Source organism: Myiozetetes cayanensis, unplaced genomic scaffold, assembly GCF_022539395.1.
Source record: "Myiozetetes cayanensis isolate MyiCay16 unplaced genomic scaffold, myiCay2020 scf17, whole genome shotgun sequence".
Classification (NCBI taxonomy): domain Eukaryota; kingdom Metazoa; phylum Chordata; class Aves; order Passeriformes; family Tyrannidae; genus Myiozetetes; species Myiozetetes cayanensis.
Window position 1 is genome coordinate 13,724,579 of NW_026087378.1, and position 8,788 is coordinate 13,733,366.

The window sequence follows — 8,788 nt, forward strand, 5'->3', positions numbered from 1 at the left end:
CTCACGCAGGGGTGGGCGAAGACTTGGGCACCACATATCAGGTTCCCTGGCAAAACCTGCTGCCATTACAGCAATGCTCTGCCTCGCTCTGAGGGAGGTGGGATGTGTTATGCTCTGAAACCATTCACCATCCTGATTTTCATTTCCTTACACCAGGTAGAGGAGCTTCAGTATGTTCACGAGTTGAATGCTGAGTATCTGAAAACCTGAGATCTCTGTGACAGATAAATGTGTGCAGTTAATAAATGTATTGTTCTCTCAAGGCCTAGGAGCAAATGCAGCCTTACTGAAGACGGAAACAATTTGGTTGATACCACTTAAGCCAGAATGAAACATAAATGCTCACATAATCCCCTGTGACCTCTCAATTATTCCCACGCAGTGTGACAGTGATTTCACACTGAGGGGAAGTGTAATTTAAACTTTCTGTGCTGTGTGTGCTCGTCCCTGTAACTTTCTTGCTCAGTAGTCAGCGAGGCAAGTTAATCTGTAGAGTATTTTAGCTGCAGCAAGGGTTGCAGCAGAGACACTTGGGCCCATTGTGAGCCTTTGTGTTCTTTCTAGTACTATTTTCCCTGATGATTTCATCCCTGTCCCAGTGTCTGATTATCAGGGGAACAGCCTTTGTATGCAGGAGACAATGTATTGATTGCAGGCCATGGTGGGGCTGTGTGGGAGACGGGTATTATGTGTCTACAGCTGGAGATTGCTGAGGAAAGAATCACTAGCACAAGACATTTGCTGTAGCTTTCCACAGATAAAAACATTTCAGCCATAAAACAGAGGATTCCCAAAGTGTAGCTTAGACAGCTCTCACTCAAATATTTACAGTTAAGTATAAATATTTTCTGAGATTTAGGAAAACCCAGCAGTGTCCACTGCTGTTTATAAAATTCATTGATCTACTTTTGGGTTTTGTTTTTCTGCCTTAACTCTAGTGATTAAAAACCCTGTCTCAACAGAAGTAAGACAGTTTGCTCTCTGAACTTCTGAAGTCTCAAGAGTAGCATCTTGATTCCTGGGATTAGCAAAACACTCCCTGATTTTCACCAGTATCAGTGTTTGGTTTGGATTGTCTGCCTTAAACCTCCCTCTGAAACCGTGTCAAACCCGACCCCTCTCGTTAAACCAGCCTTCATACTGGACAGGCAAGCTTGTGCCTCTGAATACCTACTCTTTTTTTAAGCACAGGCAGTCAGATTACACCGTCCCCCTTTCCTGTCACATAAAATCCCCAGGTGAACAGTAGAAAACAGATTCTCTGTCGGGTGGCCTGTGAACTACAGGGGCATGAAGAAACACCCTTTTCTAGCTGGGTTGGTCATATGATTGGTATTTGGCAGAGAGTCATAGCATGACTCAGTGAAATCTTTTCAACAGTGAAGCTTCTCAAATAGTAAACATTCCCAAGCACTAGACTGGAGTTTTATTTCACTCAAGTAAAATCCCATTATATTAAATTATAACGTGGAGACATTCTCTACATTAATTTAATGGATGCAGCTCTTCAAGTTCTCACCATCTGTTCTAGCCTTTAATTACAACCCCAAAAAAGCACAATTCACAATTCCATGATAAAAAAAAGGGAAGTAGAAGAGATTTGGATGCACAGGGACTACCAGCATCTGCTGCATGCTTCATCTCACTTGACAATAAGCTGTGCTTTGCTGGTAACACCCCTGCTTTAAAAATACATATTAGTAGTTTCAAGTGGATAAATTTAGTCATTCCCTCACCTAGAAATCTTATTGTCCAGTGCTGTGGCTCTGGCTTTACCTTGGACAGAGCTGCTTCTCAGGATAAGTGAAACCACCATTGTGTCTGCAAGCCACTGAACGCTGCAGAATCTTTTGGGGTGAGTGAAAAGCAACACACCCCTCTGTCAGTCCTTTTTTAGAGAGGCTGCCCTCTCTGAAAGGGCTGTATACATGTACATATGTGTATTCCTTCTGGATGATACGCAGAGAGCATTAACATTTAAAACAGATGAACAAAATGCAAGTATTTGCATTCAGTGACACTGCCCAGAGGCTTCTTCACAGACATAATAATGAGTTTGTTCTACTGATAGGTATGACTTCTCTGCTAAAGACACCTCATACTTTTAAGAAAGTTTAAAAAAATCTGCTCATGTAAGTAGCAAAAGCAGTAGTAGCTGTAACACTTCACAGAAGGGGAAGTGGGAGTTGGAATGGCCCTGAAGATTTTAAACAGATACAAGAGACATCTCCTGTCTCCTGATCTGCTCACCAGCCCGTGGTGCCTCCTGCTATACTGGTTTCATAGTACAGAGTGAGAACAAGAGTTATTTTCTTCAACACAGAACTGCATTAAATAGTCACATAAAACCAGAAGAACTCGTTTTGGAAGAAGTCAGCCCTATCTCAAGGCTACTGTAATGTACACACCTTTATTATGGAAATTCTTTCACTTGCTGTATTATCTACATGAGTAATTCTTGATAGATTTTGGTGCATTTCCTGACTCTCCAGTTGGACACTGTCAAAAAAATGGAGCTGTAATAGAGATACCAGAAGATTTTCTGACTACTGAAAGAATAAATATGAATGACTTTCTGGGGTAACAGATAACATTTGTTAAGGGGAGTGTAAATATAGAGAGGGAAATTTATGAAAAGGTACATTGAGGGACTTCATGTTGGAACAGCTGCATCACAAGAATGGGTGGTTGAACACTTAGGCTGTTGAGAATAAATTGTGTTACAGCTCTGATGCCTGGAAGGTGATGTTTCCGAAATAAACATTCTTCTGAGGAAGTTCAGACGGATTTTTTTTAAGATTTTTTGGATAGTAAAGTGTGAATCAAAACTAAACTTGATTCTGTACCAGGGAGCCTCCCCTGTGAAGATGGAACTCCTCCCTCTTGTTCTGCACGGCTGAGACCAAGCATTGCTGTGAGGGACCCACCACTGCCTCTCACTCCCTCAGCCCTGATAAATATGCATTCACTATGGGATTGAAAAGTTCTAATTGCTCAAGTTAATGACAGTTCTCCGAAACCAGTTCTTCTCCCTGATAATCCACCTGATAACATTATTTGGCTGTGGAGTGATTATTCACCCAATGAAAACAACAGTCGTAATTTCACTGATCTTCTGGGTTTCCACTCTGAGGAGGAAAAGCACGCTGGTGAAGTGTACAAATGAACATCATGCTAGGGATGCACACCTGGGAGTGCATCTGTGTGGAGCTGGGCAGCAAGGTTAGTGCCAGCTCCTGCCTCTGAGCAGAGAGACTGATCAGATTAACGTGTCACCCTTCGTGGCCATTTCTCATCCTTTTGCCAAGTGTGAGATTTTTATCGGTCAAATTCATAACAGTGTATTTTTTTACTTTCAGGATATTTGTCTCGTGCACAACTCCAGGGAGAAAAGCCAGTGTAGAATGACATTTCCAGAGCTCATGAGGTGTTGTGGATCATTTGAGTAAATCTAGTTCAGTGAGGCTGGAAAGGGGGGAGAAAAAGGAAGTTGTGGACAGGGAAAGGGATAGAGGAGAAGAATGGCAATCAGGAAGAAAGGGTGCCAGCTTTGCTGTGAAAAAGGCATTGATCAAGGAGAGAGGTCACAGCATGCAATGAAATAGGACATGAAAAAATAAAATCTGCTGTTCAAATAGAAGAGTTTAGGATTTGTTCTTATTGTGATCACAAGGAGAGCAGGGTAGCTTGTTACAGCTGAATATTACATCTAATAGATCTAATCCATCTAATTGTAATATTAATCACATGTAATATTACATCTACTATTCACAGGATTGATCACTACCTCTTCCCAACATTCTTCATCCCTCCCAAGTCACGTGTGGTTGGTGGATGTGATGAGGAAAGGTGGGGAATGGTGACACAGCTCAGGGCTGGAAGGGTGAATGGTCTCAGCTACAAAAAATGGAGACAGTACTCTGTGTATGAGCACAGTGTCACTGATGAGGAAGCTCAGGTTTATCAAGTGCAGCTCTATCCACCTGGGGTTATTCTGTGCAATTTACCATCTGTTATTTCACTTTGCATGTTTATATATTTACTGTTCTTACCCTCACAAATGTTTTGACTGTCATTGAGCTGGAATGACTCGTAGTTTCTGCTTAGGCAAGGCAGGATTTCCAAGGATGCTCACACTCAGGACTGAGGTGTGCTGGCAACACAGGGACATTGTAACTCCAAAGCTGAGGCAGTCCACACGTTTTGATTTTAATTAATATCTTTATTTTGATTAATATTCAAATGATATCTCAAAAAAAAAAAAAAAAGAAGAGACAGTTCTATCTAGACTCTATATAACCCAGTTACAGTAGTGCAAATAATTTCAGGTTGCTACAGCATATTCTTCCACTCCACCCTTAAAATAAGGCTTTTGGTGAGAACACTGTTATGTAAGGCTGCAAACGAGATTTGGAACAATAATAATAATTATACAACTTGCCACCTATTTTTAATACCTAAGATGGAAGGCACAGAGATTCTGAATGAGAATATTCAAAGAGCAAAGCACAGCAGTGAACCCTCCTATTACAATGAGATTTGATTCGGTATTAGGTGAAAAATAAGGCCAGGTTCTCATTTGTAAGTAGCTATTACTAATAATGCACTTGTTAACCACAGTGAAGCAAAATCAGGATCTAAGATGAAGTGTGCCTGTGCAGTGCATTTCTCCTTTGTCCTTTAGCACACACACAAAGAGACTGCAAAAGAAAATAGCCCTCCCCAGGCTCTCCAGTCAGGGGAAGCATTTAAGCAGCAGCCAGGACACAGCACTGCTTAGAACTGAGCTCAGAGCTGGATGGCAAGGCAGCAGTTTAGCCAGGCCATCTTCAGCAGGTCCTGGGTGCCTCCTGAGTCACACGAGGCACCTGGGACATCTCCAAACCAGCGTGGATGTTATATTAACATGCAGGAGAAGCCATGGGTTCTGCCCAGCTGGGTTCATGCTTCCTTCACTTCAAGGTGGTGGCAGTGCTTTGAAGGAAACACACAGTTATCAGGCAGGGAAGTGAGGGAGGAATAATTCACATTTTCTTGCTGCAGTTCTTTTTTGCACTGTTTCTGTAGTTTAACTGCTTGGCCCACATCAAGGTCATGAAGACAGTAACTGTGATGTAATATGAACTGATGAGTAAATATCTGGAAAAAAGAAAAAAGCTTTAATATGCAGAGAATCTTCTTCATTCACCCCAATAAACAGGGTCCAGAATGGCTCCAGCAGTTGCCTGGCTGAGGTGTAACAGGATCTCTAGGGCCAGACAAGAGGCACAGAATAAAAGTAAGAATGGTTAAGTGTACAGGGAACTACTTTGCAAGGGCACAGTTAAAGAGCAGAAATGTTATGATAATCACAGGCAAAACGTCACCCGGATTTATAGACATTTAATAGGATAGCAGTCTCATTCCAAGCAAAACGATCCTCATTATGGCCCCGAAGCCTCCCCAGCTACATTAGCCAGCTGCCTTCTTTTGGATTAATTACTGCATTTTGGCCTAAGTCTGTGTACCAAGAGGAGGAGAGAAAATGCATCCTGCAGAGGTTTTAGCCAGAATTTGCCTGTCTCATTGTGTTTGAGATTTCACAGGAGGGAGCAGAGCAGCCCCTTGTTCAGATGTTGCAGCTTAAAAAACCCACCTCTTACCAGTCCTACGTTTTTCAGGTTCCTAAAGCCAACCATCTGAAAGCCAGAAACTGGTTTCTCCATGGGGTGCTGGCACAAAAAGCAAAGCTATATCTATCTATCTGACACAGGAAGCTTTATGTAGGAATTGTCTGCACAAGGCATGTGGGACGTGCCAAGTTTGTACCACTTACAAAAAAACCCCACTTTGGATCATATTATCTCCATGACAACTGCTTGTGTGTATTAATAATTTGTTGTGTGCTTAAACAGAGCTTATGGAAAGGACTGAATAATAGGAGTTCTTCCAAAGAAAGCAGTTGTAACACAAGCTGTGCTGATCAGAGGCACAGCAGCGATCTAAAGCCTCCCAGCACATTTCGCAGGTGCTTATCTGTGGAAGAGGAAGGAATTTAAGGATGGGCCTAAGTATCTGTCGAACTGAGGTCTGTACTCCCGACTCTAAATGTTTCTGTCACCTTTGGAAAGTGAATTAACTTCAGTGTCTGTTTCCTCCCGGGGCTGAGGCCACGTGTTTGTCCACCTGGCCACAAAGTGACAGTATTGTCAGGTGTCTGTGGATGAGAACTGTGAGGTGATGGGTAGGAGGAACCATGTGCTCAGGTGCACAGGGATGTACCTGCTGCCCCAGGGCTCCTTCCAGCCAGCCAGGCTGGACACGAAGGTGAAAGCACCACCCTCCTGGGGAGAGAGCAGGGCATGAAATATTAGCAAAATATTAAGACCCTAACATTTGAGAATGAGCACTCCGTTCTCAGCCTTTTAAAGATTCTTGACTGTGAAATATCTGTAACCATAGTGATTTGAAAATGTGATTTTCATGGTTACTTTGTAATTTCTTCTTTCAGTAAGACACTGCTCTTCCTGCTTTATCTGCAACACCAGGGAGGATGAACTAGCAGATCTCAGTAATATGTTTTGTGGTATATGAGGTGATTAATAATGAGATTCCATCCTTTACAGAAGCTGCTCAGCTGAAGTGAGTGGGCCTCTGTTGACAGTGGTACTACTGATGTCACTGATTCTGTCACGTACTATCTGGACTCAGTCGAATATACAGAAATAGTATTTGTTCATGGTGATGTAACAAACACATGATATAAGTTGTGTTCTTCTCCCAATCTTTTGCAGTCATTCTACTAAAGATGGCAGGATTTGTCTGACTTAATCTCAGTAAGTGGCCAGGATCTGAATATGCAAGAGATTACATGACATATCCTTCTGACTCCATTTGACCAGGAAGAGTCCCGTTCCCCACAGAGGCAACTGACTTCCATACTGATGGATGAGTGCCCATACTCTTTGCTTGCAAAAATACCCATAATAATCAAAGAGGGCAGCCCTATGGCAAAAGGTGGCAGCTCATTATTACAATATTGCATAGCCTTTTAATTGTATAGTATAGTCTTTGTATTGTATTGCCTTTTAATTCTGCATTTAGTATTAAAACACCATAGCAACAGACACTTTGGACATGCATTGATGGATAATTTAGAATCTGTAAAATATTCAGAGGGAGACAAGTGTGAAGAAAAGTAATTTACGTGTTCCTTACTCTACAACACTTAATTGGCACTACATTGCATAGTTGGACAATGTGATACAAATCTGCATAGTTTAAACACTGATGTCTCATAGTGCAATGGAAATGTTGGTGTTACTGCATTAACTGATAGGATTATTGCAGTTCTAACACACTCCTCAATGAGTTTGGGATTAATTTCAGAAGTAGTTGGCACTACAGGTGGCTTTGCAAAAAGCTGAATAACCTACAGCTGGCTGTGTGCAAACAGCAGTGCAGTGAGTGCCCAGCTCACCTCTCTCAGGAATGCCACACGTGTGACACACAGGTTTGACTCAGGTGTCAGCACAGCACTGTGGCCTCACTACCCCTGAGTCATCAGGGCAGCCACACCCAGCAGCTCCCTGGTTACAAACCACACACACACACAGGCCTGGCATCTATTCACATACTGAATATGACTTATTACTGCCATCTCACAGTTCACAATTTAATCTTGCCGTGTATCTGAGGCACTGACAAACCCCCAGCTTACGCAACAGGGCAGGTATTCTTTCATTATTGTGTTCTCCTTTGAAGGCTCAGATAACTATCTAAGAAGAGAAGAGCAACTGTGATTCTCTAAACTATTGATTATCACTCTCAAGCACGTGGGAGGAAAGAGATCTGATTTCTGATCTCTTCGAAACAGTGTGAGGAGAAAATACAGAGCTAATGCTTGGGATGGAGATGGAAACCAACGCTTTCCCCTTCTCTGTGACTGTCCAGATAAACAACTCGTGAATTTCCTTTGCTGAGTCCTGAGTTCTCCTCTAGTCCATGGCTTCAGCTGCAAGCAGGGAGTGCTGAATCACCTCCCCTTTCCCGAGTGGCATTTGTCACTATGACTGTGCCACTGAGTCTTTGGACCATGACTGAGCCTTTTCAAACAGAAAGTGTTCCTTCCTCTAACTCTGTGCTCCCGGGAACCAGCACCATTGCTCTGAAGGCAGCAGTGATTGTCACCCAGCCTGTGAGGAGCCCTGGCTGTGCTTTCCCCACACCACACAGATAAAACATCGCAGGACTTCAGGCGCAGTTTCATCAGCAAACAAGCCAGGTTAATAGTTTGCTGCTGCTGTGAGGGTTTTATTTCTCCTCTCTCGCTCAATCTTCCCTTTTCCAGAAACACAGATGGGTGCAGGGAATGCAATCCTGCTCTGTTCTGAGCACTAGGGTTGGTACCCAGCACCCTCTTTCTCAGCTGGATGGACTGCCCACCACAGAGAGCCTGAGAGCTACAGCTGATGACCCAAACCATATCTGGAGGCTTGGCCAGACCATCCACACAGCTCCTCACTGGCACCTCAAGGAGTTCAAAGATGTAATCTCCTCAAGTTTCATGAAGAATTTCACTATCTGTATGGAAAATACAGAGCTAAATGTGGTCTTCAAACATCTGACTACGTCAGAAGGTCAGCAGTTATTAAGGAAAATGAACTTTTGCTTGGCAAGTTACACAAGAGTTGATGTTATTGCTTCATATTATTTGTTCAAGACTATTTTGGGACTACTAAGGAAGATGTGCTACAGAGTGAATTCTTGAAACCTATCACTTCTCAGTGAATAACACTTTTCCTTCAAC